The sequence below is a fragment of the Camellia sinensis genome, chromosome 1 (genome assembly GCF_055761805.1).
Source record: "Camellia sinensis isolate YWXY chromosome 1, ASM5576180v1, whole genome shotgun sequence".
Classification (NCBI taxonomy): Eukaryota; Viridiplantae; Streptophyta; class Magnoliopsida; order Ericales; family Theaceae; genus Camellia; species Camellia sinensis.
This window is the reverse complement of record NC_138961.1, coordinates 138,469,446-138,486,462: the sequence shown is the minus strand read 5'-3', so window position 1 is coordinate 138,486,462 and position 17,017 is coordinate 138,469,446. Positions and strand designations below refer to the sequence as shown.

Below are 17,017 nucleotides of genomic sequence, written 5' to 3'. Positions count from 1 at the left end.
CAGTATTACAAGGATGTGTAGAGACACCCTAAGCCAACCAGTGCCTACAACAAAAGGCCATACCCAACTGGTCCTAGATAGTAGCCATTCTTAGCTGGACCAACAGCCACTAGAATGCATTCCAAGGGTAAGAGACCTCTACATGAGTTCAGGCCACCCAACTATTACAGAATAGAGGGCAATCATTCTGAGAAGAGACCTGAAGTGGGCTCAAGTTATAGAATCAGAGCCAGAGATTGGCCTCCTAGACCAGTCTCACACAAGATGGAAAGTAGCCACCCTCATGGAAGGCTTGAATTAGGCCTAATACAAGGGGGCAGAGCCAAGCAGTGGTCTCCACAGGCGGCTTCAAAATTGGCTTCTAAGGTAGAAAGAGACAGCACAACAACTGAACTAGTGGGTTCATGGGTACCTGGGGTTCCAGATTGGTTTGTTATGCAGAACAAGCCTAAGGAAATACCTACCCAGAGAAGTGTTATCGGAGACCAGGGTAGGATGGTTAAGCCTCCCTTGGTGACTCTAAATAATTAGGTGTTATTAAAACATCCAAAAACAAAGGAACCAAATATGGTCCTAGTAATTTCTAGGTCCCAAAGGAGGAAGATGCAACGAAAGTACACTTAGTACCAAAAGAATCTAAAAGAAATTGGGGAAAGTTCTTCATTGGCCTAGCCAAAAGGCCAGACAGAGGGAAGAAAAAGTTTCAAGTTGGATCATAGTCCAAAATCGACTCCTCAGGACAAAAGGAGCTGCAGCAAACAAAATGAGTTGCAGCAAAGAGCAGTTGGCTAAAGTTCACTTTGAACTGAAAACCAAAGAAAGATCCATTTTAGCAGGTCTCGAGAAGGCTTTGATAGAAAGTGGCAGTAAGACAGAGGGAGAAGTTGACCTAGGCCAAAGGAAAGAGATGGTTGAGGAGGAAATGTTTGAAGCCTTCATGGCTGAACTAGACAGTTTTGGTCGAAAAAATAGTAGGAATAGACCATTCGAAGGAGGTCGCTAGTACTGAAGTTCCAGAGTGTAGCATGGAGGACGCTTTTGAGGTAACTGAACAAGTTAGCCTGGAAAAGAAACAAGAGCAGCTGACAATTCAGTTTGGCTCATTTCCTCCAGTATCAGTGAATATGGTGCATATATTGCCACAAGAGTTCCAGGCTGAGGATGGAAACCAAGAAGGTCAGGAGATTGACCCTATTCCAGTTTCTAGTGAAAACTCATAGGTTAACATGATTCAAGATGAGTTTGAGATAGCCACACCAATGGAAACTGAAGGTGAAAGTGAGGAAGTAAGTATTAACCTCTCATACCCTTTTGAGTATCCTACAACATCCATGACACAGCATGTCAAACCCTTGTATATCAAGGCCTTCTTCGATGGGATACAAATGAACCGGGTATTGGTGGATAATGGGGCAGCAGTAAACGTGCTTCCGAAATCTTCTTTGAAGAAACTAGGAAAAAAGAACCCCAAATTAATCCCAACCAACACAACCATTGCTGGTTTTGCTGGAGATAAACAGATGACTCAAAGTATTTGGCCTATCAACCTGAGTGTAGGAACCAGAGATTGCATGACATCATTCTTTGTTATTGATAGCAATGCTAAGTATAATGCTCTACTTGGTAGGGACTGGATTCACACTAACAAATGTGTGCCTTCCTCTCTACATCAGAAGATAATGATGGCCTTGTGCAATGGAGAGACAGAGGAGATCAATGCAGATCCTCAACCCTTTGTCGCTTGTGCTAATTTTGCGGAGGCCAAGTTTTATACTGAAGGAGTAACACCGCTCAGTATACTGAGAAAACCTGATGGTTTGGCTGAAGTGACGACTGATGAGGAAGTAGCACACCTGAAGCACTTGGTACAAGGAAGTGTTAATGAAGAATTTGTCGTCAAAGATGATAATGATACCTGGTTGTAGGCAAGAAAGTGAAACCCAGGAAGCCAGACCTTTGGCTTTAATTAAATTCATAGCATTGGACTTAAAAGCAATAGTCCAAAAGGTTCGGAAACAAGAGAAGGAAGCCATGATAGTTGGCTGTAAGTATAAACAACAGCAGGCCATACTTTTGACCTTTGATAAATACTATGCATTAGACATCGAAACAAAAGTCCAGGAAATACAGGAGGAAGAAGCCTTATGGACAGACTTTGTCTATGAGGAGAAGGGCAAAGATATTGAATCAAAGAAACTGGGAGAAGAACAAAGCAAAGAAATTGCTTTGAAGATAGAAGAAATAAAAAAGAAGCATTAATGAGTTCTCAGATACAAGACCCATTGGAAGAGCTTAACTTAGGAGGAGGTTCTACACAGCAACCCACATACATTAGTGCTTGGTTAAGTGCTCTTGACAGGGACCAGTTGTTGATGGTCTTAAAGAGATATAAAGATTGTTTTGCATAGTCTTATAATGAACTACCAGGATTGGATAGGTCATTAGTAGAACATAGGCTCCCTATGAAGCCTAATTTCAAGCCATACAAGCAAAAACCAAGAAGGATGAGTCCTGAAGTGATTCAGAAGGTCAAGGAGGAAATTCTTACGCTCCTTAAGGCATGCTTCATTAGGACAGTCAGGTATGTTGAATGGTTATCCAATATTGTGCCTGTAGTTAAGAAGAATGGTAAAATGAGGATATGCATCGATTTTAGAAACCTGAATTTAGCAACTCCAAAAGATGAGTACCCCATGTCCATAGTAGATTTATTGGTGGATAGTTCAACAGGGCACAAGATTTTATCAATGATGAATGGACACTCTGGTTATAACCAAATCTGCATTGCAGAAGAGGACATCCATAAGACAACATTTAGATGTCTTGGGAACATTTGTACCTTCGAATGGGTTAAAATGCCATTTGGCCTAAGGAATGCTGGGGCTACATATCAAAGGGCTATGAACACTATCTTTCATGATCTCATTGGAGGATATTTAGAGTGTTACATTGATGACATTGTAGTGAAGTCCCAATCCATGGACGAACATTTGTTTCACTTGGAAACAGCTTTTGAAAAAATGAGAAAGTTCAAGTTGAAGCTTAATCCTCTCAAATGTGCTTTTGGCGTATCAGCTGGAAACTTCTTAGGCTATGTAGCACACAAGAAGGGAATACAGATTGATCAAAACAAAGCCAAAGCTATCATTGAAGCCAGGCCTCTATCAAGTAAGAAGGAAGTACAAAAATTCCTTGGACAGGTTAATTTTCTTCGAAGATTTATTTCTAATACTGTAGGGAAAACTAAAGTATTTTCTTCCTTATTAAGGTTGAAAGATGAAAAGGAGTTTGTGTGGACAGCAGAGTATCAAACTGCTTTCGAAGGAATCAAAGCCTACTTGGCCAAGCCTCCAGTGTTGATGCCACCAAAGGGCGATAAGCCTTTGAAATTTTATATTGCTGCAACAGAAGATTCATTGGGAGTTTTCTTAGCCCAAAATAATGAAGAAGGCAAAGAACAAGCAGTTTATTACCTTAGTAGGTTCTTAAATTCTTGTGAATGTAAATATTCAACTGTAGAAAAGTTGTGCCTTGCATTGTATTTTGCTGCAATGAAACTAAGATACTATCTTTTGCCTACAACTGTCTTGGTAATTGTAACCACAGATCTGGTTAAATATATGTTGTCTAAACCTATGTTGAGAGAGAGAATTGACAAATGGATACTAGCTTTATCAGAATTTCATCTAGAATATGTCCCCTAAAAAGCAGTAAAATGACAAGTTTTAGCTAATTTCTTGGCGGATCATCCATGTCAGACAGAAAGTCAAGAAATAATGGATCTTGGTATGGTTAGTATTGAACCATGGCAAATGTGGTTTGATGGATCAAAAGCCAACGGTCTAATTGGAATTGGTGCGGTGATTAGGTCACCACAGGGGGTAGAAACCACACATGGTTTCAGAGTGGATGAAATTACCTATTCCAATAATCAAGCTAAATATAAAGCTTTAATAATGGGACTGGAAATACTCATTGGATTACAAGTTCATGCAGTTGATATATTTGGGGATTCTCAATTAGTGGTTAACCAAGTGAAAGGAATTTTCAAATGTCAAAGTGCAAGTATGTTGCCATACTATGTTGTTGCATTACATTTTCTTTCTCAATTCCAAATAGCAAATATGACTTATGTCCCAAGATTCATGAATAACAAAGCCAATGATGTGGCTCAGAAAGTTTCAAATTTCAGAAAAAATGAATAACACTCAAATGAATATAAGTCAAACGATATATCAAAAAGTAATACCACTCTTAACTAAAAGGAATATGGTGTTAGAAGTCAATCATAATGACTTACAAGAACAAGATTGGAGGTATCCAAGAATACGGTACCTAACTGGCCCATCTTCGAAGGCCAACAAAAAAATCAAATTACAATTCATGCAGTACATAGTGTATGGTAATGCTCTTTACAAAAGGGGAGTAGATGGGTTATTATTGGATTGTTTGGGGCCAAGGGAGGCATTGACAGCCATGCTGAGGTTTATGAAGGCATCCGTGGTGCTCATCAGCCTGGTGTGAAGATGAGATAACTGCTTCAAAGACATTCTTACTATTGGCCAACTATCCTTAAAGATTGCATAGAATATGCTAGAGGTTGCCAGGCATGCCAAAAGCATGGTACGATAAGACATGTACCAATAACTAATCTACATACGGTTGAAAAGCCTTGGCCGTTTAGAGGATGGGCTATGGATATGATAGGAAAGATACATCCACCCTTTTCGAAGCATCATTGTTTCATCTTAGTAGCCACAAATTACTTCACTAAGTGGGTCGAAGCTAAGCCATATAAGGCAGTAGACCAGACTGAAATTATTGGATTCATTAAAGATCTGATCCACAGATTTGGCATCTCACAGACCATAACTATTGATAATGAGACTGTATTTGATGGGAAGATGGTAAAGTCATTTGTGGCAGAGTTTGGGATTAGCCTTGTTAATTCTACCCCCTATTATGCACAAGCAAATGGTTAGGCAGAATCATCCAATAAATCCTTGAAAAAAGGAATACAAAGAGTTATGGAAGACAATCTCAGGGATTGGCATAACTTACTGTTGGATGTATTATGGGCTTATAGGACTTCTCCAAGATCAAGTACAGGAGCTACTCCTTATGCCTTAGTATATCGGCATGATGCAGTGTTACCTGTAGAAATTAACATCAAGTCCTTGAGGGTGAGATGCCAAGATCAGTTAGTTCCTGGGCAGTACCATCAGAGTATGTGCTTGGAATTAGAAAATGTGGATGAAGCTAGAATTTTGGCATTAAATAGCATTCTTTTCCAAAAGAAGAAAGCAGCCAAAAACTATAATAAGAAAGTCAAACACAATAGCTTTGATGAAGGTGATTTGGTATGGAAGACAATACTCCCGATAGGGATTAAAAGCCATAAATTTGGCAAATGGTCACCTAATTGGGAAGGACCATATCAAGTTCATAGAGTTTTGCCTTGGGGAACATATCATTTGAGAAATTTGAATGGATATGTGCACCCTAAGAAAATTAATGGCAGATATTGGAAGCCTTATTATCCAACCGTGTGGGAAACACAAGGAGTATAATAAGTGCTAAACAAAAGAAGCATCAAAACACTCAAATAACAAATAAAGATTTTATTTCATAAGGAGTTGAATACATGCAGCCATAGATTGGTTCAAAAGTCATTACAATGTTTCAGTTGTTCCTTTACAATTAACTCTCTACTCTTAAGAGATGGGAACAACTGAATGGCCGTAGTCATCTCCTGCTTTCGATCAGCCAATCCTTGGTTGGTAATTTGCAGCTTGGTGGCAGTTCGATCCAAAGCCAAGTTGACCGCTGATAACTCCTCTTCTATCTGAGCTTTCTTCTCCAACAGTTGAGCTTGAAATTAGGAGATAGAGGAATGTTGTTCTTTCAATTCAGACACTTCAATATGTATCTAGGAAACAACTTTCTGGTCTCTCAACAATTTCTCTTCTGCAGCTTTGGCAACATGGCAGATGTTGATATAAAAGTCAATGGTAGCTGCTGCCTGAGATAAGTGACTTGAAATAGTCATACTGGATTGCTCAACAAGTTTGCAGCACTGGAGGAAACCATTCTTGATAATAGGCCTTTGCAAGGCTTCGAAGGGGATCCTCGAGAAGAATGTCAGCAACTCCAAACAACTGTCCAAATCTAATGAAGGCAAGAAAGTCCTACTGGTGGAGGAAGAGCTCTCAAAAATTTCTAAGAGAGAATCAACCAGAACTAATGGCTCAATTTCATTGCTAGCCATTGGAATGGTAGAAGACATGTCAAAAATGCTAGCTAGTCTAGCCTCGAAAATGTCCACCTCTTCTGTTGACATGGTTGATGTAAAAAGGGCTCTAGTAGAAGGAAGAGATGGCAACATAGGGATAAGAGAGGAAGATGAAGTATCCCTGGCAGTTTCTATAGTCTTGGCTACCAGTAAGTCAAGAGAAGCGGGACTGGAGCTAGATAGGGATAGTGAACAAGGAACTGGTGAGCTACCAGTGTCTTCTCTAAGGGAATCAGCTATCATTGGAGATGAAGTAATAGCTGGAATTTCCTCAGGAGGGAAGGAATAGCTAGGCTTGAAGGGAGAATAAATTGGGCAAAGTTAAAGGATAGAAGAGGAAAGTATAGAGTTAAGCCAAAGGATAGGGATGCAGGAATGCTTTCCCTCAAGAAAGGTATGAAAAGTGTAGAACCAGGGGGTGGGAGTATTGCTTGAACAGATTCCACATTTCGAGGTCTTTTAACTTCAGATGAAACTGAAGATGTCCTTATTGAAGGAGAAGGCAAAGTAGTTATTGCTGCTAAAGAAGAAATACAAAGTAATGTTAGGTTTCAGTATCAAGAACTTGAGAAAGGAAATTATAGACACGAAAGGAAATTACTGGTTTCAGAAGTGGTAGCAATGGTTGGAGAGCTGCGAAGGGTATAATGTTCAGCAGTTTGTTGTTTCCTTGCAGCTTCTCTTTGGAGTTGATTAGCAGCAGTAGCTTCATCCCTAAGCATTTGTTGTTGCCTCATCTTCTCAACCCTCTGGAACACAATGATTTATTTAGAATGTTCCGCTTCCACTGCTTTAACAGATGCTTCATGAATAGGGTCCCCAGTGAAATTAGAGAAAGAGACTGTCATTTTTTTCTTCCTTTTTAAAGGAGCCTCTTGCTCTTTTTCTACTTCATTTTCCTCTACGTGAGCCTCAGGTACCTTTTCCTCAGGACCAAGAAAAAGTTTCCTTTTCCTTTGTTGCTTCTGCTTGCTCTTAAGGAGATTTAAAGCTTGAGCTCTTTGAGGAGAGACTCCCTATGAGTCGCTTACGCCACATACACTAAAGAATGAACTATAAGTAAAAGGCAAAGGTGTCATAAAAGGAGAAAAGAAAAGAAGCAGCATTGCATACTTTTCTTCGAAGTAGCTTGAGTAACTCTAGGAGGAGTTAAGACAGCAAAAGCAGACTTTGTAGTAGCCAATGTAGGAATTGGGACGGCATGAGCAGTGGAGGAAGTAACCACTCCAGTGCCTTTAGACTTGGCTTGAGGCACGTCTAGTACCATTAATAGATCTTGAGGAGAAATGGCCAACTGCGCTTCCATATTGGTCATCCACCAGTTCTGGTACATTTTCAACATATTGCTTTGAGGTATGAAAGGTAGGTACTCGAAGTCAATTAGATCTTCGATAAATTTGGAAGTTGTTTCTTCCAATCTGGATCTTCGAATCTTCAAATCTCTGCTGGTAAGGCTTAAATTGGACTGACTGCAGAGAATGATAGGGACCCCTTGTGAGAGTCCAAATTGCCTAGCAAATTGGGCAAGACAATAGGGCTCAGAGATGCACTTATAAGCTTTGGGGTTCATAGTACCAATGAATAGTTCCTTGGGGATCAAAATAGAGGTCCACATGTTTTTATGTTGGGGCGTAGAATAGGACCTATCACTCAAAAAGGTCCTCAGCTAGGATGGGCCAATATTGGTAGCTTCGAAAGGACGGAAAGTATAAGAAGAATTAGAAACTGGGAGTTGGTGAAAGAAAGAAAAATAGAAGGCAAAGTTAGAAGGATAAAGTGAAACATTGCCTAACTTCATACCATGAGTGTTAGGGTTTGACTCCAAAAACTTTGAGCATTTAGACTGCAAATCAGTGAAATATGCAAAAAGCCAAAGTTGGAGTATCCAAAATGGGCCTCCTTGATTGACATCCATAGGTTTTTCACAAAAAAGGGGGAACAAGTTTTGTAAACATGACCCAAAACGTATGGAGCTAGGGCCACCTTTCTTTGTAAAATAAGGGCTTTGGCAAGAGCGGTAAACTCAGGCATGATCCTCTGAGAAGAGGTACAAAGCCAATATAATAAAAAAAGTCTCTATCAGTCACAGGGCCTTCTCTTTTGTTCTCAACCTTGACAAAGTCACTATAGGATAAGTTTAGAGGAGGAAGAGAAAAGGGGGTTTTGAGGTCAGGATAGTCTGGACCAATGGGGGTACCAATAGGGGACAATCCCAACAGATGACAGATGTCGAGGACAGTAGGAGCTATCATCCCATATCTAAATTGAAAGAAATTGAAAGCAGAGTTTCAAAAACAAAGAGTAGCAGGTATTAAAAATGGGTCCTCTGAAATAGTGAACCTGGACAATTGAAGGGCGTCAAAGAAGCAAAGCTCCTGAAGATCCAGTGTCCTGTCAGGGACAACCTGATCATATCATTCCTTCCACTCTGGTCTTACTGTGGGCCAGCAGCGATAGGGTCGGTTCATCCTCCAGCTTCCCCAATCAAGACCGCCTTCATAAAAGAGGCAATGATCTTCCAGACGTGGATATAGAGCTAGAATCTCAGTGGGAATCTCCTTAAAAATAGGCCCAAACACGTATTCTTGTTGTTCATGGCGACAGGGAATGAAGATGCGCCCGTCGATAGCACTTTTCTCACCAGCCTTGTATTTTTCACACTCTTTATCAATGATCCTTTTTAAGACTACGGACAAACTCACACATTCCACAACCGGTATTTTCAAGAAGGAAGAAGCCATTGATAGGGGTTTTTTTAGAAGACGAAGTTAGGAAAGAGGGTAAGGGAAAGAGGAAGTTAATAAAGATGAAGGGTTTGCGTGTTAGGCAAACAAGTGAATTGGAAGCACGAAATAAAAGGATTTTTAAACCTTTCTGTCTGAAAAATACCCAATCGTTTTAAGTGGGTAGAATTCATAAAGAAGTGATAAAGGTACAGATGCGAAAAGCTTCTCTTAATGTTGATAATTTGGAGGGAAACGTATCTCAAATACTAATATTGGCTTCAAAGCCAAGCTTTGGCGCCAAAATCAAGTAAAAAACAGCTTTGAAAGCAGGAAGTTGACTTCGAAGCACATTTCACACCTAAGAATGCAGGAGTGCCCAAGTATTTGTTTACTTCAAAAGGATTAAAGACATGCTTTTAGATTTCTTGGGGAAAGTAAAATCCTTCGAAGTAAAGTTTGAAATACCCTGCGGTTAGAATTTGTTTGTTTTATGCTTCGAAGTGACGTAAAACCAATAGTTGGTTAAGTTGTATACAAAAGAAATCACTCTTTTAGAACAAAATAGTGCAGTCTTTAAAGGAAGTTTCTATACTTCGGAAAATGTATTCGAAGCAAAAATAGTTGATTCTGTTGTTTGAATTAACCATATGATTGGGAAAAGAAGGCCTAAGGCAGAGGTTGTCAATTACACTCCATATATTGGTGAAGTTCAAATTAGGTCTTCAGTATTCCATTGGATATGTTTAAATCAGGTTTCAAAGGACAAAATTGGTGAATTCGAAGCTCTAATTGTTCTTTATTTTGGATAAAAAGAATGAAATTAGGCCATGTCGAATAAAGAAAGGAAAGCCTAGCTTTATTAAGGTAAAAGTAATTACATCAGAAAGCCCTTTTGGTTACATATTCAATTTCATAAAAATGAGGAATAGAGAAAATGACATGGTCATGGAACTTGTTCTAACAATGGTCAATGAATTTCTGTTCCTTTTTTATTATGTCTTCTATCTTCTCCAAGCTAGGTTGCTGAAGCTGATATGCTCGTATTTGATGCAAAAGTTGTTCGGCTTTTATTTCGAACTCTGTTTCCTTCAATCCTTGTTCTATCTCATCTATATCCAAGTCATCCCAGTATGGAGAGTCTTTATTCTTGAAGTCATTATATTCATCACGGGCTGAGATGCTATCCAAAGATTGAGTGGTGGCCACAAAAGTTTGGCGCCAATGAAGAAGCAATGAGAGTTGATCCAAAAACATCTGAAGCTCTACTTGGGCAATAGGATTGAGGACATGACTTCGAGTCATAATGTCACAAGCCCATCGAAAGTTCTTAAGAGGAACATCACCCTCAAGAACATTGAAGGGCAAGTGAGAAAAGGCCGCAAGCAGTAGCTGAGCTTGATATCGCTCAAATATAGTGGGGGATGTTGAAGGTTGATAGGAAGAAAGAAACTGATTCTCAAAGAGTGTAAGTCTCAGTTCTTCCACCCAATAAGGGTTTTGCAGAAGAGGAGGTGCAGAAAGATCCATCTCGAAGGAAGGAGGGAACTGGGGGTTGTTTACATAGTCAACCCAGTCAGAAGAGCAAAATTTTTCCCTCTGGGCTAAGAATGACGGGCTGTACCCTTGTGCTTCCTCTGGATGACGAGTGGCTTGTACAATCTTCGTAGGCATGGAAGACGTGTACCATGCTATGAGTAAATTGTCTTCCAAACTGCGTCGGCGATCGATGGATACATATGGGTAAACCACCGAGCTCCAAATGAAAGGAGGGAAAGATGGAAGATCAGTGAATTTGACGAAGTGATGATTAATGCACTCTCTCAGCTTGAATTCCTCAGGTTTTGGCCAGCCTCCCCAGCCAGAAGTCTTAGGAGAAGAAGAAGAAGAAGAAGAAGCTGCAGCCTCATCCCATGCAGAAGGTTTTGGGTTAGAAGAAGAGCTTCCAATATCCATGTTTGCAAAGTTTTGGGATAGAGAATTATGAACAATAGGTTCGTAGTCCAAAGGTCTATAGTTTGCAAAAGCTTCCATGACTTGAATATAGGGAGGTGGATAGAAGTGGCTAATAAATGCATGAAAATTCTTTCGAGGGAAAACATTATTATCTGACAACTCCTCATATGCTTGATCTATGTCAAAACAAGTTTGTTTGGCCATGTGAGCTGTATCAGACCTTTCAAATGCTCAGATAATGGGAAATGTTCAAGGTGTGGAAAAGAATTTAATGCAGGCGGTTACAGTTCTAAGAAGATGTAAAACCTATGCACATCCTAGGACGTGGGTGAAGTTTTTTGATCCACTAATATCACCAAGTATTGGATATATTAGTGCAGGGGGTAATGTTGGTTGTATAAATTGTATAAGCCAATCATGATTCAACACATGGCATGAGAGGGGCAATTTAGGAAAGTAATATAAATTGCCAACCATAGTCAGACATGTGTCAACCCATAATAATGGGTTTGCGTAGCACTGGAATGAGCGAGGGATATAAGGTGATGTGGCCTAACGGTTACTCACAAGGTTCAAATTCAAAATCATGAGGGAAGCCTAACTGCAGACATGGCATAGTGGAGCTATCTGTGAGGATGCATGATCAGCGATCATGGAGGAATGTTTCGATGGTTATCATTGAGAAGTATAAATAGCAGAGAGAGCCCCAGAAAATGCTAGAACTCAGATTCAGAAACCAGTTTTTATCTACCTTATTTTCCTTCCAGTTTTTACATTTCTGTACTTCAAATTCTTGTATTGCACTTTATTCATAGGAGTAGTTTCAAGTATCTTGTTACTGTAAACCTCTACGAGGCTGGATCAGATAATTGTAAGTTTTTCATTTTTACTTAATGAAACGCTACAATTGTTTTTCATTTAATTATTGTTTACCAAATTCTCCTAAACAAGCCACCAGTAAAAATCCTCTACATTGAGGCTGAAAGAACTGAAACACAATTGTCTGATAATTGGTTGGCGATTAATCTTCTGTAAGGACTGATGGATCCTTGCTTGCACGGTTAAAATTACAATACTAACCTTCGAAAGCCGAAAAAGCCAACAGTACTTCATCCCTATGTTGTAGTTTCAACCTTTTAACGTGATATTTTATTATAACTAGTTTAAATTCTATGTGATTTTTTTTTTTTAATTTTAGATTTTATGTAGTATTGCGACTTTACAATTTTTTTTTTAAATTTTTTTTTTGGCTTCTTGTAAATTGAATATAGTACAAAATAGTTTATCTGCCATGTATCTTATTATTATTATTATTATTATTATTATTATTATTATTATTATTAGAAAAATGATATATAAGTTTACCTTTTAGACACATTTCTAGACTCAATGATATGTAAGTGATATGATTAGTTGATAATTAGAAAAATATGAGAGAGTATTGCCTTAAATATCTTAATTAATTGCCACATCATTAGATTTGAAAAGTAAATCTTCTTTTTTGACTTAAATAGCACTTAATTTACTCAAACACAAAAATAACAAACAATTGTGTTAGGTTGATCTCAAGACAATAATTTATTTAATTTAACTCAAACAGCATGTGTTAGATTTTAATTAACGGTCTTACTAACAAGTGTCCCTAAAACACATGTGAAAGTCAAAATTTGAAGAGGTCATGACACCTTTCACTAAATTTAATGCACTTTTACTAAAATCAATACACTTTTTAATAGCTTTACATATTTTCAAAATACTTTATACCCAACATTAAACAATGCATATGGGGGACACTTATTAACATTTACCTTTAATTAATATTACAACTTTATATTTTACTTGGTATGTTTTTCTTCTTGTGAATTTGCTATACAATAAAGAAACTAAGATCAAGTTTCTATCTTTCAATTTTTTTACTTGTAATAATTTATTCATATAATTTACTAACGAAAATATTAAGAATTCATAATTTGTTTTATTTACTAACCAACTCAAGTTTACTTGCATATAAGTTGTCCTGATTTTCACATTTCAATATGAGAGAATTTGGGGACCTTGTGAAGCCTATCATGATTTTCATTTTGATATTTCGAACTGTTCATTTTGTAGGTCTCTGAATGTATATTATGAGGAAAAAATTATATCAATTTGATGGGTAGCCCTTTTGAAAAAGCTACAAAAACATCCTAATAAGTAACATATTGGGTTAACTATCAATTAGTCCTATTAAATGGACTTAAATACTAGCAAATTTTCTTAACTTTTTCAATGCACTAATAAATCCTACATTACTTATGTTGTCCTCATTAAAATATTGTTTAGCAAATTCTTTTATCTTTTCTCTCTCTCTCTTCCAAAACCTTCACACTATCATTGTTCACCGCCACCGCACAACCACTATCTAGCCACTACAACCACCGCTACCATCGTCGTCTAACCATCATCACCACCGCCATCGCCATCTTGCACTCACTACTATCATTGTCCATTCGCTACCGCCATCAATCTACACTCCACCGTCACGAATCAACTACCATCATTCACCAACCACATCAACTATCACCGATCTACATTGTATATCTCCGATCTCTACTCTATTGTCGCCGATCCATCGATCTCGTTGTAGATCTACATCAATCTAATTGTTTCAAAGGTGAAATTGACTCCAAAATGTCTTCAAACAACAGTATTTTTCAGATCTTACCCCTCTTCCTCTGCCCCTCTCTCTTTATTTTTAAAAACATATCTGTTGTAAATTTATGTTTCAATGATAAATTTATCAATTGTTGGTTGTATATGTACGTAGAAGGAGAGTGTCTTATGAATAAGTGAGTAGAAGTGTGAATGTGAATGAGTAAATGACGTCTATTTCTTTTTCTTTCTAATGCTGTGTTTGGTTGAGGGATTTGAGGAGAGATTTGGAAAGGGAAATGGAAAAGGTAGGTGAAATGTGAAAAAAATATACCTACATTTCACATAGTTTCACACACCTATTCCCTTTCCCTTTCCAAATCCCTCCTCAAATCCTCCAACCAAACACAACATAAATGAATCAGTGATAAATTTATCAATGAATGTATATTTAATTATCACTATTGTTGTGCTGGAATTTTGATATTAATGCAGTGATAAATTTATCACTGATTTTGTTCAATATATTTTTGTTGCTGCTAATAGATATTATTTTTGTTGAAATAATTCAAAAAAATATTGTCGAAAACACTAGCATCGGAGGTGGTTGTTAGCGAAAGAGGAGAGAGTCATAATAATGTTGATAATATGGATGAAGAAGGTGAGTGAAGGATATTTTAGAGGATATTGATAGGTTAAAAAAAAAAAGATTTATAAGTAAATAAATCTGCTCAATAAGACCAATCTACAAATATCCCTCATACATCAACCCAAGCCAACCAGGGTCGGCCCAAGTGCATGGCCATTAAGACCCTGGCCTTCGGCCCCCAAAACAATGAAGGCCCCATTTTTATGATGACAGGTTGAGCACACGTGGTTTAGCCTGTCCCAACCCATCCAAGAAACTTGGATGTCCTTTTAGGCTCAAACCCAAAAGCCTTGTTTGTATTCTGTGATGTCATTTTAAAAATAAATTTTTATAGAGAATTTAAAAAATTTTAAAATTTATTTAGTTATATATTTTAAAAATAATTTTGAAATTTTAGAATTTGAAATAATTTGATTTTTTTTTTTTGTAATTGAATAAATAAGTGAGAGAAAAAATAATTAAAAATAAAAGAGAAAAAAATAATTGATTAATATATAATAGAGAGAAAATTAATTTTAAATTTAAAAAAAAAAATTCAATCAAATATAATTTTTTTTTTTTCCCCAATGTTTGAAAGACGTTCAAATTCTTTATAATAAGAAAATGCTTCATTCCTTCGAGTCACAAAAGACACAGCTCTCTCTCGCTAAGCATCGACGACTAACGATGATTCAGAGGTAAACTAGATGTCTGTCCTCCAAATTTGCAATGTATGTGTTTGACGACGACGAACGATGATTTTATGGAATTTTCTCTTCAATTGAGCAATGGATCTAATTCAATGTATGTATTTGTGGTTGAAATCAGTTTCTTACAAAATACCTCATTGAAGATTAGAAAATAAACACTTCAATTTCAAAGTGGAATATCTATTAAGCTTGATTTTTCCATTAATTTTCTAACTTGTTGCACATTTCTCTTTCCGTATAAATTGGGTTTGGGGTTTGGGTGTGTATTCTGTTTGTTAGAGGGCTATGGGGTTGATTCATGACATGAATTGTGAATTTTTGTTTTTGAAGTTAGAAATGGTCTCATTTCTTTAGCTCTTGCTCCCAAGTTTGGTTTTGTAAAGCTGAGATTTGAAGGGTGGTTCATTTCTTGCACATTTTGGATTGTCTATTTAGGGTTTGAAGTGAGGTATTGAAAGGCTCTTGAGATATTTACGCTGTGTTTAATTGGGGGATTTGGGGAGAGATTTGGAAATGGAAAGGGAAAGGAAAAGGGAAAAGAAAAAGGTGTAATATAGGTGTGTTTTATCCCTCCTTAAATGCCTCAACCACACACAACATCGGATTTTTCACTTTGAGATTTTGGTGAAAGTTGAGCAAAGCAATTGGGGTCGGCCGGCCCTGTATATAGAAATAATTATTTTCTACTAAAATCATATTTTGATGGGTTTGTTCATAATGTTCATATGAAGGCTGTGTGTATAGAAATGGATGACATCATTGGATAATATTGATGGTACTGGAGAACTACATGAAGATATAGCTAGTTCAATGAGTATTGTTTGTTATTTCTGTCTCTCTCTCTCTCAGTTTTTTATTTTATTTTTTAATTTTTTTACAAAAATGTTTAAGACCCCTTCCTCCATCCCTTTGCTTTTGATTGGTCTATTTTTCTTTTCTTTTTTTCTTTTTTTTTTCTTCTCTCCCAATCCCCAACCCCCACGTGTGTGTGTGTGTGTGTGTGTGTGTGTGTGTGTGTGTGTGTGTGTGTGTGTGGGGGGGGGGGGGGGGGGGGGTGTGGTGGAGGTGGGAGTAATCAGTCCTCTTTTTTTTAACATCATTTGTAGATGACAAGTTTTAGTATTAATAGCACTAGCTCAGATCACTTGACATATTGTAACAAAAATTGTTATAAATGTCATAAAAGAGCAGGTATTCAACGGAGCTTGCCTACAAATTCACTGTATAGAGGTGATGAAATTGCAAGACAGCTAGAAGAAGTGCAAATGGACAATGTGCAAATTGTCAACGAACAACTTCAAGTTTTGATTGTGAAGATTCAAAAATTGGAATCTGACACTATGTTTATTAAATATGGGTTAATCGTGGCCTTGATTGTGTTTGGTTCCTTGTTAGTTATGAAGATGTAATAATGTACGCAAGTTAGTCATCTACTTTAAGAGCAGTCTCAGCATTTGAAGCAGAAGGAAGGGCATGCTTTTTGGCAGTACAGTGGGCAAGGCAGAATAGTGTGTGTTTTGGATATAAGCTCGGACAGATTTTCAACACATGTATTAGCAAAATCAGGGTTAGTGTGGCATAGTTTTCTTTTAGGTTTTTGCATTTGCTTTTGTTTGTGGTTGTATTACATGTAGATTATATGAACATTGGTTTCACAAATAATAAACGTGAGACAAGACTTTAGTTACCATTCTTTCATTCATCAACCAATGTTTAATTGGTAATTTTTAAGTTAATTTCTCATTTATTCACTCTTTAGTGGATTTGATCAAGCAAAAGTTTATGATTCATCCACACATAGAAGTGAACACGTTACAGCATAAACTCGTTGTAAAAGATGTGAATCTCCCCATTATTTTGACTCATCGCCGACATTTTTTATGTGAATCTCGTGAATCTCCCCGTTATTTTGACTCAAGAATCACAAGAGTCGACATTTGTGACGTGAATCTCACCTATATTTTGACTCAGAGTAGATCAGAACTTGTGTATTAAAACCATTTTTAAGGATTTTTGATAGCTCTGATGGGGGGCATAAGAGCCCTTCAACCTCCACACGTCATTGCCCACGAGGGGA

The 17,017-nt window shown here is 37.5% G+C and overlaps 1 long non-coding RNA gene across 2 annotated transcripts; it reads left to right on the top strand.

Annotated features, from left to right (window-relative positions):
- Positions 1–14,820: 14,820 nt before the first annotated feature.
- Positions 14,821–16,626, top strand: LOC114316431 (uncharacterized). 2 transcript variants are annotated; one of them, XR_003648197.2, is made up of 2 exons: positions 14,821–14,928; positions 16,132–16,626. It is a non-coding gene; the product is annotated as an uncharacterized LOC114316431 (long non-coding RNA). The 2 variants fall into 2 exon arrangements; XR_003648196.2 differs by having other exon boundaries at positions 14,846–15,034.
- Positions 16,627–17,017: the final 391 nt, after the last annotated feature.